The sequence below is a fragment of the Scyliorhinus canicula genome, chromosome 12, assembly GCF_902713615.1.
Source record: "Scyliorhinus canicula chromosome 12, sScyCan1.1, whole genome shotgun sequence".
In the NCBI taxonomy this organism is placed as follows: Eukaryota; Metazoa; Chordata; class Chondrichthyes; order Carcharhiniformes; family Scyliorhinidae; genus Scyliorhinus; species Scyliorhinus canicula.
Window position 1 is genome coordinate 111,212,810 of NC_052157.1, and position 15,080 is coordinate 111,227,889.

The following is a 15,080-nucleotide window of genomic DNA, read 5'->3' on the forward strand; positions in this document are numbered from 1 at the left end:
TAAAGCCAACACGCCTGGTACCATGTTTTGTTTCCTGTGTGGTAGGTAACATGAGCTACTCAAACCTTGGTTAGTGATGAGGTCTTCTGAATCTCGATGAAGAAGACTCGAACTCATCCAGTAGTAACAACAGGTTTATTGAGTAACTATAAGAATAATTGCATGAGTTCTTTATTTTAACTTTGATACTAGTGATAAGGTTAACAAGATCTAACTACGGTAACTATACGTAACTCCACTAGCCATCTGAACTAGTCTAATAGTGCCCTGGTCACAGTGCACCCGAGAGAGAGAGACCTAATGTGGTTGCCTTTTATACCCCTATTGGTCCATCCCTCTAGTGATCATGTGGTGCTACTGATTACACATTAACTCCTTGTGTACATGCACATATAGAGATCACTACATCCCCCTTTTTCTCGTGTTACATATTTTCTGTATGTTGTGAAGAAAATTGAACAAACATAATGGATGCAGTTTGCAAATGCATTACATAAAATCAATCAGTTAGTCCATCAAATGTTAATACATTTAGCCTCTTGGGCTTTTTCGCTTGCATGAAATAAGGAGACAAATTATGTTATGTACAAGTTAATCTTGATGATTATACAAAGCCAATTAATATTTATGAGTCCAATCTTAATTTTAAAAAATTTGTGAGGCCATACTTTGAGTTTGTTCGGTCGAGTTGCTTTCTTCTTCTGTTGTTGAAGTGGTGATGTTGATGTTGTTATTTCTTTGTGAACGTCGTCAATGTTCCTGTGTTTAAGTAACCAAGATGTCATCAATGAGGTATTTGAATGGTCGAATCACTTTGTTGTCTGATTTATGCTTTTTGTTTTTCTATGCTTGCGGTAGCGATTCTGTGTTACATCTTTGTTGTCTGATCATGACTTTTTCCTGTGTTTGCAGTATTGATTCTGTATGTCATCTTTCTTGACAGCTGGTTTGCTTGTTTGTTGTGGAGCAAATGTGATTTCGTGAGATTTGTTGCCATGCCATGGCATGTTTGAAGTCTTGCCATTGTTTTGTCGTGTGCTGTGGCATTGTCCTTCATGTGCAGAGTTGTACCATGTTGTACAGGTTGTTGTTTAATTGTTGTTTCCTCCTTGGTCATTTTCGTTGTCGTTCTTGTTGTTGTCATTCTTTTTCTTGTTTTTGTCATGCTTGTTTCGGTTTTTGTTGTTTTTGCTGTTGTTTCTGTTGTTTTTCTTGTCATGCTTGTTGTTTCTGTTATGATTCTTGCAGTTTTTGTTGTTCTTGTTATGCTCAATGAGTGTTCTGTGTGGATGATTTGAGTCATTGTCACAGTTATTGGTGTCAGTGTCCTTTGTGGTATCTGTCACATTGAGCGTTTCTTCTTGAGAATTGTGAGAATGATGTTGCATTGATGTTAGAGACATCAGTCATTTGTGGTGGATTTGATTCCTCTTCTTCGCTTCCTTGGTACTTCTCTTCGAGAGTCATTTCTGGTTCACTTCAATTATCATTGATTTCTTTGTGCTCCTCTTCTGGAGTTATTTCTGGTTCATTTGAATCACCTTTGGTTTCTTGATGCTCCTCTTCTGGAGTCAAAATCTTCACAATTTCATTTTCTTGTTGGTCTTGGTGCTCCTCTTCTGGAGTCAAAATCTTCACGATTTCATTCTCTTGTGGGTCTTGGTGCTCCTCTTCTGGAGTCAAAATCAAGATTTCAATTGATGTGGTCTCTCTGGACTCATGAGTAGCAGTCCTCTGATTATTGAGTGCTTCTGTACAGACGAGCTGAGATCTGTCAGTCTTGCTGTGATTCTGCACAGCCTGTATGGGAATTGTGATTTCTTCGTCACTTGTCTCACATACAGTGGGTAGTCATTCAGTGTCCTCTTGTTGGTTAAATGAGCTGGGTAGACTTTCATAATCTTCTTCTTCTGGTGGCTCAAATAAGCTGGATAGACTGTCTTCTTGTTGGTTAAATGAGCTGGGTTCTGGTGGCTCAAATAAGCTGGGTAGTCTGTCATAGTCTTTTTGTTGTTCACGTGAGCTTGGCAGACTTTCATAGTCTTGTTCATGCATGGTGTTCACTATGGAGTGTTTGCTTGCTTCCATTTTTGAGTCTGTCATAAAGCTGTCTTTGGAGGTTTGCGTCGCTCTCTCTGTGGAGGTTTGCGTCGCTCTCTGTGTGGAGTCTTTCATCGCTCTCTCTGTGGAGTCTTTCATCGTGCACTCTGTGGAGTTGTGTATTGTTCTCGCTGTAGAGTCGGTCTGTGCTCTCTCAATTGAGTCGTTCTGTGCTCTCTCAACGGAGTTGTTCTGTGCTCTCTGTGTGCGTCGTCTTCTTCTTGGGTATTTGACAGGTTGCTGTCATCCAATGTATCGACGATCTGCCATGGCATCATGGTATTAGAATCATCTACCATGAGTAGAGTCGCGTTGAGCTTTGCAGCCATGTTGCTGATGCTGTGATCAGCATATCCGAATAACTCAGCCATGTCTGTGTAATATTGTATTGTTCAGTAGACAAATCATCTCTTTTTGTTTTGGAGTTATTATCGTTCTCTTCATGTTCAATGAACAAATCATCTTCTTGGGTTTCGGATTTGTCATTGTGCTCTTCACTTTGGGTGCTGCAGACTGCTTGTTCCAGGGTGGTGTGAAAGTTATTTTCAACTGCTGGTGTAAGTTTGGGCATTGTTCTGTCTTTTGAGGTAAAAAAATTGGGTTTTGCAGCTTTAAATTTCTTTTTGTTCATTTTCATGCATTTACGTTTTAAGTGGGCGTGGTCTGGGACCTCTGATGCCATGACACTCGTGACGTCATGCATAGGAATCGAATGTGCATGCGCAACTTGAGATTCCTTTACTGTGCCCTCTTTTTGCAACTGTGCATGCGCGGCTTCTCACGCATGCGCGCAAGTGTAGTTTGCCGTTTTCCTTTTTGAGAAGTGCGCATGTGCCTACTGGCCGGAAAGCTCTCGCTCAAGATGGCTGCCAATCAAAAAGTGCTGTTGCATCGAGTGAGATCTTGCCTCTGCCTCATGGTGAGTGTTCGCGCCATTTTTACCAATTTTGTTTTCTAGATAATGATTCTGTGTTTGTAGAGACTCAAAGTTTTGATTTTGTTTTTGTTCATAAGCAAGGCATTTTTGTATAGCGATTTCTAGGTTAGATACTTATTGTGTGATAGTTCTTCCCTCAAATTTTTATCAGATGGTCCAGAATTTAATTGATTCATTACCCCAGTGTCTCTGAAATCAGCATAATCACAGCCTTGTGATAGTAACTTGAGATTTGTAATAAAATCAGTGATGGGCCATCCATTTCTCTGATATTTATGCAAGAGTTAAATCTTTTCGGCATCTCACCAGACTGAGTCTTACAGTGTTCATCAATTTTGTTTGAGGATTTCTTCTATTTTGGTGTTGTCTTCACCTTCTAAGTAATTAAAGCAATTAGATTTTTCTAGCTTTATGCCCTTCTATTGAGAGTTAGTAGTGCTATTTTCGTTGCATCAGAGACCATGCTTAAATCATTGGCTGCTTCAAATCTTTTCCAGTCATAACTTAAATTACCGGTTGTTTCCAGCTGCCCCAGAAGTCCAATGAGTCCCATAGTTAGTCGGCGAGGATCCATTTGCTGCAAAGTCTTCCACAGTCGAATGTCCAGTCTGAATTGTCTTCTCTTTTTGTCTAACCTAATCTAACTAGTTCTGTTAAAACCACTCGCCTGTGTTGTTACCTGTGTGGTAGGTAACATGTGCTACTCAAACCTTGGTTAATGATGAGGTCTTCTGAATCTCGATGAAGAAGACTCAAACTTGTCCAGTAGTAACAAAAGGTTTATTGGGTAACTATAACAATAATTGCATGAATTCTTTACTTTAACTTTGATACTAATGATAAGATTAACAAGATCTAACTACGGTAACTATACGTAACTCCACTAGCCATCTGAACTCGTCTAATAGTGCCCTGGTCACAGTGCACCCAAGAGAGAGAGAGAGAGACCCAATGTGGTTGCCTTTTATATCCCTGTTGGTCCGGCCCTCTAGTGATCATGTGGTGCTACTGATTACACATTAGCCCCTTGTGTACATGCACATTTAGAGATCACTACATTTACTATAGCAGAAGTACGGCAAAGTCCTGTTACTGGTGCTTAGGCCAACATTGGACACGGAACTGCCGATCTGCAGACAGAATGGTACAGCTGCAAAAAGGGTCATTTTTTTCAAGGCATGTCAAAGGAATGAAGGGTGGGGGGGGGGGGGGGGGGGGGGGGGGGTGACTGCAGCTGTGGCAGGTAAGGAAACCAAGGGGGCAGGAGTGTCAGCCTCTACAACAGGTTTGAGGTTCTGTCAGCTTGTGCGGATGAGAGTGGGGGGCCGCAGGGTGGATCAGCTGACTGCCGATGGTAGTATGGCATAGGAAGCCATTCAAGCAGGTGGAGCACATAAGAATGTAGTGGTAATAGGGGACATTACAGCGAGGGTGATTGACTCTGTTCTCTGCGGCATAGAGCCAGAGTTCAGGTGGTTGTGTTGCCTGCTCAGTGCCAGGATTTGGGACATGTGCTCTGGGTTAGAGAGGAGCTAGCTGTGGGAGGGAGGGTCCCATTGTCGTGGTCTGTGTAGATACCAAAGGCAGGTAGAACGAGGAAAGAGGTTCTGCTTAGAGAGTTTGAGGAGCTAGACACTCAAACCACAGAACCTCCAAGGTTATAAACTCTGGATTATTATCTAAACCACATGCAAAGTGGCATAGAGTACATAAAATTAGAGAGATGATACGTGACTCACACTGGTATGGGAGGAATGGATTTTGGTTCGTTTGGCACTGTCATCAGGACTGGGGAAAGTCGGGGCTGTATCACTGGGACGGCCTATTTCTGAACGGCGCTGGGTCCAGTGTTCTTGCAAACCGCCGAACTAGGGAAGTAGAAATGGCTTTAAACTAAATAGAGGGTGCAATGATACTGGAGAGGAGATATATAGGCTTACAAAGCAAAAGGATATGTCAGCATTGCAAGGCAGTTATTTAGGTAATGTTAATGTGACAGGAAGAGACAGAGTTTACAAACATAAAAAGACAGCAGCAAATAGGGTCAAAGGGAGGAAAATTGTAAAAAGGCAAAAGCGACGGTGCTTTACTTAAACACATGTAGTATTTGGCACAAAATAAATGAATTAACAACACAAATTGAGGCCAATGAGTCTGATTTTATAGCCATTACAGAGATGTGACACAAGAAGATCCAATTTCTGAGCCAAAGAGTCAGGGGTATGTGAGATTTCATAAGGGCAGACAGGATAGAAAGGGTGCTGAGGCAGCTTTGTTAGTGGAAGACAGCACAAGTACCATAGCAAGAAATGATCTTGCACCGGAAGATGTATAATCCATATGAGGGGAGATTAAGAAATAACAAGGGGAAGAAGATACTGGTGAGAATGGTCAATAGGCCCCCTACAGTAGCTATACTGTAGGATGGAGAATAAATCAGAAGATAACGAGAGAGTTAAAAAAGGCAATACATTAACCATGGGTGACTTTAATCTTCATACGGATTGGCAAAGCAAATTCTCAGCGGTAGCCATGAGGAGGAATTCATAGAGTGTATTCGGGACAGTTTCCTGGAACAATATGCTGTGGATCAAACCAAGAATCAGGCTATTATGGTAATGTATAATGAGGCAGATTTATAAATGAAATGAAAATCGCTTATTGTCACAAGTAGGCTTCAAATGAACTAACTGTGAAAAGCACCTAGTCACCACATTCCGGCGGCTGTTTGGGGAGGCTGGTACGGGAATAGAACCCATGCTGCTGGCCTTGGTCTGCTTTACAAACCAGCAATTTAGCCCACTATGCTAAACCAACCCCTCAGAGTAAATAATCTCAGAGTAAAAGATCCATTCAGAACAGTGACCATAACATGGCAGAAGTTCGTATTCAGTTTGAGAGTGAGAAACTTGGGTCAGAAACAACTGTGCTAAACTTAAATAAAGGTAATTACAAAGGAAGGACAGGGTTGGCTGGATTGGACAGGAAATGGAGTTCAGCAGCTAAGATGGTTGATCAACACCTGAGGAAGGAGCAGTGCTCCGAAAGCTACTGATTTGAAACAAACCTGTTGGATTTTAACCTGGTGTTATAAGACTTCTTACTATGCTCACCCCAGTCCAACGTTGGCATCTCCACATCAAAAGAAATAGCTACAGAGATAATGTAAGCAATCATCCATGAATCCTTAAATTTTGGACAAATCTCAGAGGATTGGAAAATTGTCAACATAACACCTTTATTCAAAAAGGGAGACATAAATAGCCAACTATAGACCAGCTAGCTTTAACATCAGTCTCTGGTAAAATGGTAGAGTCCATTATACAGGATGTAATAGCAGAGCTTTTAGAAATACATATTATAAATCAAAACAGAGTCAGCATGGCGCATGAAGGGGGAAACATACCTGACAAATTTATTAGAATCCTTTGAGGAGGTAATGAGCAAGATAGATAAAGGGGAAGCAGTAGATGTAATATGCTTGGGTTTTCAAAAAGCATTTGATAAGGTACCACATAAAAGGCTACTAAGTAAGATAAGATCCCATGGTGTTCAGGGTAGTATATTAGCATGAATAGAGGATTGGCTAATTGATAGATGACAGAGTTGGGATAAGAGAGGCATTTTTAGGATGTCAGTGCTGGGGCCTGAAATATTTACAATATATACTAATGACTTGAACGAGGGAAGTGAATGTACTATTGCCAAGTTTTCACAAAAATAGGTGGGAGGGTAAGTGGTAAGGGTGACACGAAGAGTTGACGGAGGGATGTGGACTGCTAAGGCGAGTGGGCAAAAATCTGGCTGATGGAATATAATATAGGAAAATCTGAAGTTATGCACTTTGGAAGGAAGAATAAAGGAGCTGAATATTACTTAAATGGAGAAAGATTGCAGAAAGCTGCAGCACAGAGGGATTTGAGGGTCCTCGTGTATAAATCACAAAAAATTAGAATGCAATGTCAGCAGATAAGAGGGAAGGCAAATGGCATGTTGGCCTTTAGTTTAAAGGGAATGGAGTATAAAAATGGGAAAGTCTTGCTAAAACTATAGTTTTACTTATTAGATCCACCTGGAATACTGTGAACTGGTTTGGTCCTGTTACCGAGTGAAAGATATTCTGGCATTGGAGGCAGTCCAGAGAAGTTTCACTAGGTTGATCCGGGGTGTGGGGGATTTTCTTATGAGAGGTGAGTAGGTTGGGTCTGTATTCATTGGCATTTAGAACAAGCAACCTTATTGGGATATATAGGATTCTCAGGGGGCTTGCCAGGGTAGATACTGAGATTGTTTCTCTTTGTGGGAGAGTTGAGAATCAGAGGGCATAATCTTAGAGGGAAGAGGTTGTCCATTTAAAACGGAGATGAGGAGCAATTTCTTCTCTCAGAAGGCAGTTGATCTGTGGAATTCCTAACTGCAGAGGGCTGGAGAGGCTGAGTCCTTAATTAAGTTCAAGGCTGAGATAGACAGGTTTTTAATCAGTAAGGGAATCAAGGGTTGTGGGGAATGGGAGTTGAGGATTATCACATCAGATAAGTCAGGATCTCATTGAATGGCAGAGCAGACTTGATGGGCCGAATGGCCTACTTCTACTCCTATGTCTTGTGGACCTATGGTGAACTGGAGAAAACAGTGGCAAGAGGAAATGGTAGTCACTGTATCAGGTTGTTAAACAGCTCCAAATTAATGAGTTGTCTGTTGAAACCCATACAATCCAAGGCACAAATATGTTCAGTGGAACTTCACAGGGCATTGTGTTTTTAATAAATTTAGAGTACCCAATTATGTTTTTTCCTATTAAAAGGCAATTTAGCGTGGCCAATCCACCTAACCAGCACATCTTTGGGTTGTGGGGGTGAAACCCACGCAGACATGGGGAGAATGTACAAACTCCACACGGACAGTGATCCAGGGCCGGGATTCAGACCTGGGTCCTCAGCGCCGCAGTCCCAGTGCTAACCACTGTGCCATCGTGCTGCCCTTTCGCGGGGCATTTTTGACCAAACATGGTGCCCTGGTAAACATGGAGGTTAGCATGGGTGCATCAGTCAATATGATTCCTAAATCCGTGTGTTGTACAAAGTTGAGTCAACGTTAACGGGAGAAATCACGTACAGAATTATGAAGTCATGAAATCCATAAAATGGCAGTGTGTTGATAATAATCTTTATTATTGTCACAAGTAGGCTTACATTAACACTACCAAATCAGATCTGATCTTATTAAAATCAGCTTTCCCCCTTGTTTGTCAGACTCCTTGCATAAAAATAAATACTATCCAATTTTGCCAAACTCCGTTGTGATTTAACTGGTGTAGAAATTCTATGCCTTCCTGACTCACCTGCTGTCTCTTTGAATTTTGGCTGTGCATCTCCCCCTGCTGAACCTTCTCTCAGGATCCTACCCCCTCTCTCCCCCCCCCCCCCCCCCCCCCCCCCCCCCCCCCAGCCAAGTTACTTTAAACACTCCCCAACAGCACTAGCAAACCTCCCTGTAAGGACATCGTCCCATTTTGGTTCAGCTTGTACAGGTCCCACCGCCCACTAAAAATGGTCCCAATGTCCCAGAAATTTAAACCCCTCCTTCCTCTCCATCCACGCATTCATCTGGATTACTTCTTATTTCCAGTGACACGTGAAGTAATCCAGAGGTTACTCCCTTCTGGGCCCTCTTTCTTAATCTACTTCCTAGCTCCCTAAATTCTGCTTGCAGGATCTCATCCCTTTTTCTGCCTATATCTGTCTGTTTCCCTCCCCTTTCAGAATACTCTGCAGCCGTTCCGTGACATCCCTGAACTTGGCACCAAGGACGCAACGCATCATCCTGGAGTTTCTTTTGCAGCCACAGAAATGCCTGTCTGTTCCCCTTCCAATTGAATCCCCTACCACTATAGCCCTGGCAATTTTCCTCCTCCCCTCTTGTGCAGCAGAACCACCCATGGTGCCATGAAGTTGACTGTCATTGCTTTCCCCTACACAGTCATCTCCCCCAACATTATCCTAAACGGTATATCTGTTAGAAAGGGGGATGGCCGCAGGGGACTCCCCTGCTTTTCTCTGCCTGGTGGTTGATGTGTTGGCTAGTGTAGGCTTGAGAGATGAACAGATACTTCCAACAACAGTTGCAGGACTTCCAACAACAGTTGTCCTCCCCCTCATCAAAGGTGAGCGAGTTGTAAATGTGCAGAGCATGGTCACCGGCTGTGAAGAGGAAGAGAGCAACCTTACGTGCGTCCGAGGCAGCCCCCAGGTCCCTGACTTCGAGGTACAGCTGAAAGCGCTGTTTGAACAGTTTCCAGTTGGAGCACAGATTCCCTGCAATGCGGAGAGGCAGCGGCGGGGGGCGAACGGAGTCCATTCTGTAGGATGGCGTGAGACTGGTGGAAGGCAGATCACTAAAAGGTAGGTCTCAGAAGTGCGATCATTCCTCAACTCCTGGTATCATGATGTGTTGTCTAGTGTAGACTTGAGAGATGAACAGACACTTCCAACACTGATGAAGGTCAACTTAATTTTATTAACTACTTCTAACTAACTAACACACGATGACTGTGGGTCTAAATGATGCTAACTTAAACTAGAGACCTCAGCCTTGTCCTAACCAGTTGATTCTCTCAGCACGTGTTGTAAGTCTGTGCTGGGCTGGATGAGTTCCTGTTACATTCAGAGGCAGCACCCAGAATGAGCGGGAACCGTGGTGCCCTCTGCCTTTATAGTGTGTGTATTCTAACTGGTGATTGGCTGCGGTGTTTGTACATGTTGATTGTGTGGCCACCTTACTGAAAGTGCTATCCACGACTTGCCCAGCACCACACATGCTCCACAGTGAATCTATCATGATTGCCACATAGCACAGGATGTGCAAACTCTCCTGATATAATTACTCTTAAAATTATGCTTATACAAGAATATTATTAACTCGCCTCCCTTTTGCTTCTGGTGGTGGCCATGGTGTGAGTGGTCGCACATTCGGTGGCTCCCGCTCGTGTTGGGATTTTCGGACTTTTTCCCCGGCTAACAGGTGGATTTGTTGATCTAAAAAGGTGCAACTGGGGCGGTCGGGAAGTGTGTCCCATTTGTGGCTGGATTCGTGGACCAGAAGAAGCCGAAAAAGAAAGGGATAGTTGGAGATAGCTGGGGTTGTGCCTGCGACACAGGAGAAGATGGCAGAGGGTCAGGGATCGGCCTTGCCCTCTCAATGGTCGACAGAACTGCTGGTGGGCTTCCTTAACAAGAGGTTCACCCAGCAGAGGAAAGAGAATTTGGAGGACCTGGCTAGGGTGGTGGACCTGATAAAAGCCTGGATCGATTGACCACCTGGAGACGAGGCTGGAGGCCAGAACCAGGCGATCCAGAAGGTGGAGGAGACAGTGGGGGTGCACGAGGAGCAGCTTGCCTCGATGGCAGAGGAGATGGGGATGATGCGGGATCAACAGAGGCGGCTGGAGGAGAAAGTGGAGGACCAGGAGAATCAGTCTCGCAGACAAAACTAGAGGATCGTAGGACCTGCCTTCGGGTTGAGAACTAAAGATGATGCTTCATTTAATTAACTGAATTTGAATCCAGGTCTGAATTGCTAGTCCAGTAACATAACTATGTTACGTTATCTTGTCGGCTTTTCGTTTCTAACACATTGATCAGCTATATCACTGCCTGTGAAGGTCATCATTGATAAAATATCCCAGTAATTACATTGCCTAAATCTTACCTCCTGATCCCTTTCAGACAGATGTTGTATTGTTTCTGTTGGGAGTAAATATGTGCTTTGATGGGCGGATGTACATGTGATTGTGAATGAACTTTGGTTTCAATAAAATGTTGTTTTGAATCTTGCTTGTGCATTTTTTTGTCGTGACTGTGTTCAGCACTTGTGACCATTTCTGTTTTTATACAGAGCTTTTCTTAAAAAGTACCCAATTCTTTTTTTTTTCCAATTAAGGGGTAATTTAGCGTGGCCAATCCGCCTACCCTGCACAACTTTGGGTTGTGGGGGTGAGACCTATGTAGACACGGGGAGAATGTGCAAACTCCACACAGCCAGGGACCCCGAGCCGGGATCGAACCCAGGTCCACGGCTCTGTGAGGCAGCAGTGCAAACCACTGTGCCACCGTGCCGCCCGTATTTATACAGAGCTGAGATATACAGAGCTGAGAAGCTGCAGAGCGCTCCTACATAATTGTTAAATAGTTGATATAGTTGGCATCTATTTAGTTAGAAAGTATATAATGTTTTATTCATTCTCGGGATGTGGCAGTCGCTGGCTAGACCAGCATTCAGTGCTCATCCCTAATTGCCCTTGTGAAAGTGGTGGTGAGCTGCTGCCTTGGACCACTGCAGTCCATGATGCGTAGGTATACCCACAGAGCTAGGAAGGGACTGAAAACAATTCACCTTTCCGAAAAAAAATTTATTGGTGTTTTCCATGTATTACATGTGAGTCTTTGCTTCATATTGTTCCATCTTACAATTGCGGACATCTCTTTATAGGAACATAGGAATTAGGAGCAGAAGGGGGCCTCACGGTAGCATGGTGGTTAGCATCAATGCTTCACAGCTCCAGGGTCCCAGGTTCAATTCCCGGCTGGGTCACTGTCTGTGTGGAGTCTGCACGTCCTCCCCGTGTGCGCGTGGGTTTCCTCCGGGTGCTCCGGTTTCCTCCCACAGTCCAAAGATGTGCGGGTTAGGTGGATTGGCCATGCTAAATTGCCCGTAGTGTAAGGTTAATGGGGGGATTGTTGGGTTATGGGTATACGGGTTACATGGGTTTGAGTGGGGTGATCATTGTTCAGCACAACATCGAGGGCCGAAGGGCCTGTTCTGTGCTGTACTGTTCTATGTTCTAAGTAGGCAATTCAGACCCTCAAGCCTGATCCACCATTCAATTAGATCATGGCTGACCTCTTCCTGATCTCAAAATCATCTCCCTACCTGTTCTCCTATCCCTGTTAACCCATTTTGTTCCAGAAATATATCTATCTCCTTCTTGAAATAATTTAATGATTCAGACTTCACCGCACTGTGGGGCAGCGAATTCACCACCCTCTGCGAGAAATAGTTTCCCCCTCATCCCAGTTCTAAATCTACCATCTCTCAACCTATATCACCAGAGAGTGGTGGTGGGTGGCAAATATTCAGCCTGGAGCTCAGTTACCAGTGGCGTAACACAGGGATCAGTTCTGGGTCCTCTGCTGTTTATGATTTTAATTTATGACTTGGATTGAGGGAATTGAAGGGTGGGTCAGTAAATTTGCAGATGATATGAAGATTGGTGGAGTTGTGGATAGTGAGGAGGGCTGTTGTCGGCTGCAAAGAGACATTGATAGGATGCAGAGCTGGGCTGAGAAGTGGCAGATGGAGTTTAACCCTGACAAGTGTGAGGTTGTCCATTTTGGAAGGACTAATATGAATGCGGAATACAGGGTTAACGGTAGGGTTCTTGGCAATGTGGAGGAGCAGAGAGACCTTGGGGTCTATGTTCATAGATCTTTGAAAGTTGCCACTCAAGTGGATAGAGCTGTGAAAAAGGCCTATGGTGTGCTAGCGTTCATTAGCAGAGGGATTGAATTTAAGAGCCGTGAGGTGATGATGCAGCTGTACAAAACCTTGGTAAGGCCACATTTGGAGTACTGTGTGCAGTTCTGGTCATCTCATTTTAGGAAGGATGTGGAAGCTTTGGAAAAGGTGCAAAGGAGATTTACCAGGATGTTGCCTGGAATGGAGAGTAGGTCTTACGAGGAAAGGTTGAGAGTGCTAGGCCTTTTCTCATTAGAACGGAGAAGGATGAGGGGCAACTTGATAGAGGTTTATAAGATGATCAGGGGAATAGATACAGTAGACAGTCAGAGACTTTTTCCCCGGGTGGAACAAACCATTACAAGGGGACATAAATTTAAGGTGAATGGTGGAAGATATAGTCAGAGGTAGGTTCTTTACCCAGACAGTAGTGGGGGCATGGAATGCACTGCCTGTGGAAGTAGTTGAGTCGGAAACATTAGGAACCTTCAAACGGCTATTGGATAGGTACATGGATTATGGTAGAATAGTGGAGTGTAGATTAATTTGTTCTTAAGGGCAGCCCGGTAGCATTGTGGATAGCACAGTTACTTCACAGCTCCAGGGTCCCAGGTTCAATTCCGGCTTGGGTCGCTGTCTGTGCAGAGTCTGCATGTCCTCCCCGTGTGTGCGTGAGTTTCCTCCGGGTGCTCTGATTTCCTCCCGCTGTACGGAGATGTGCAGGTTGGGTGGATTGGCCTTTTTACTTCTATGCACTTATTGAGACTACATACAGTTACATTTTATTTGTCACTTTCATGTGCGGGCACCTCGGTGTGTAGGGCACATTTTCCCCTTCTGTGGTATGGTTCTCCCTCTTCTCCTCTTTAGGAACTCTGCTAGGTTGGAGAGCCAGTCTGAGGTGGTGCTGCCGAGCCCCATCCAAACGGAAGTCTCCGCCGGACAATCAGGGAGGCAGAGGCCAGGGCGTCAGCCCCTCTCCCCGCAAAGAGCTCTGGATGCTCCGATATCCCAAAGACCACCACTGAGGGGCATGGCTCCATCTTTATACACTTCACTCTGGACATGGCCTCAAAGAAGATGGTCCAGAAGCTGATGGATTTTGGGCAGGACCAGAACAAGTGAGAGTGGTTGGCCATATCCTCCCTGCACCACTCGCACTTGTCCTCCACCTCTGGAAAGAACCAACTCATGAGTGTCCTGGTTGGGTGCAGCCTTGTGCAGAGCTTCGATCCAGAGTCGTCCTCCTATCTCCAAGCATAGCTCCTCCTCCCATTTTTCTTGCATCTCGTCCAGTGGGGCCATTGCCTCTTCTAACTCATCTGTATCTGTCGCCACATTTACCTCTCTCTAGCAAGTCTGGTGCTAGTAGCCTGTCTAGTAGGATGTGTCCGGTACCTGGGGAACGCTGTGGTCTCCTTGTGAAGGAAGTCTCAGAGCTGAAAGTGCTGAAGCTCATTCTCTTTCAGGAATTGGTGCTTTTCTGTTAGCTTCCCCAGTGTCAATACTCTACCGTCCACTTACATGTCCCTCACCGTCAGTACCCCTCCGTCTTTACTCCATGTTTGGAAGGCGGTGTCTATTTTTGCTGGGATAAATTTATGGGGCGCGATTCTCCGCTCACCACGCCGGGTGGGAGAATCACGAGAGGGCCGCTCTGGCAACCCCGCGATTCTCCCACCCCCCCCCCCCCAAAATGGCGTGTCGCGTTTTGCGACACGGCGCTCGGAGAATCGCCGCTTGCTGTTTTTCCGGTGACCGGCAATTCTCCGGCCTGGATGGGCCGAGCGGCCTGACGACCCCAACGGGTTCATGCTGGCGGCGTGAACATCGCGCGGCGGGCAAGTGTGGGGCCTGTGGGGGGCGGAGAGAGGATCGAGCACCACGGGCGTGCTCGTTAGGTGACTGGCCCGCGATCGGTGCCCACCGATCGTCGGGCCGGTGTCTCTACGAGACGCACTCTTTCCTCTCCGCCGCCCCGCAATATCAAGCCGCCACATCTTGTGGGGCAGCGGAGGGGAAGACAGCAACCGCGCATGCGCGGGTTGGAGCCGGCCAACCTGCGCATGCGCGGCTGACGTCACTTAGGTGCTGCCGGCCGCATCATTCTCGGCGCGCCGCTTTGACGCAAGCGTCAAGGCCCAGCGGCCGGGTTTCTCGCAACGCCACTCCTAGTCCCCCGGGGGTGGGGGGGGGGGGGGAGCAGAATAGGGGGTGAGGAGCGGCCTTCACCGCCGGAGTGAAACACTCTGGGTTTCACTCCGGTGTCGGCCATTGCGGAGAATCGTGCCCATGGTTCCTTCCATGAAGTGCCGCAACAGACATGCCATTGAGTTTGCATAGGTGTCCAATCTGGTTCCAGCTCCGTAATGTGGCTACTAACACCTGGCTCGAGTGTTTGCTTGGGGGGGAGGGGGGGTGGGAGGAGGGCTAGGAGTGAGGCGGTGGCCAACGCCCAATGGGGCATCCCCGTACAGGAGACCTCCTCCATCTGCACCCATTCTGCCTCCGGTTCGCCCAACCATACCCG